This window comes from Poecilia reticulata, unplaced genomic scaffold (genome assembly GCF_000633615.1).
Source record: "Poecilia reticulata strain Guanapo unplaced genomic scaffold, Guppy_female_1.0+MT scaffold_954, whole genome shotgun sequence".
NCBI classification, from domain to species: domain Eukaryota; kingdom Metazoa; phylum Chordata; class Actinopteri; order Cyprinodontiformes; family Poeciliidae; genus Poecilia; species Poecilia reticulata.
This window is the reverse complement of record NW_007615695.1, coordinates 2,697-3,405: the sequence shown is the minus strand read 5'-3', so window position 1 is coordinate 3,405 and position 709 is coordinate 2,697.

The window sequence follows — 709 nt, the reverse complement described above, 5'->3', positions numbered from 1 at the left end:
AAAAATATTTGTTAAACTAGTCTGAGCAGGAATGGTGTATTTTTGTGACTAGGAGCTCAGGGAGGAGGTGGAAGAGCTAAATGTTTTCACAGATTGTCTGTCTTATGTTAATGTGTCACAACATAGTGATGTTTTAAAAAATATGTAAAGAAATGATTTTTCATAAAAGTTTCATACTGCGGCTTTAAGGCTGCAGTGTTGTTGTTAGGTTTCTTATAAAACCAACAAATTTTGTTGATCATGACTGATTTACAAAACAAATAAAATAATAAAACATCCAAGGGAGTGAATACTTTTACAGGTGCTGCTTACCAAAAACGTCTTCATCTAAAACGTTTATGAAACATAATCCAGAGAGCTTGAGTTCCCAGGTTCTGACTACAGAACTTCAACCATAATTTTCTCATGGAGGAAAGGTTTGATACATGATCACCCCCAAGATAAAGATGATGGCTCTGGTTCTGATGGTTCTGGTTCTGGTCCTGGTTGTGGCCTCCTGGGACAGTCCAACTGAACGGACTGAAACGGGTGACGGTTGGTATAAATGTCCACAGTGAATGTCTCTCAAAGTGGCTCCAGTTCCTCTGAGATCTCTCTAACTGTCMGGCCTCAGGCGGATCTTTGGGTCTCACCTTGGTCTTCACCAGTCAGGAGGGCCAGAATGAGTCTCAGGTTTGAACTGGACCAACCTGCTGATTGGTCTGTCGTC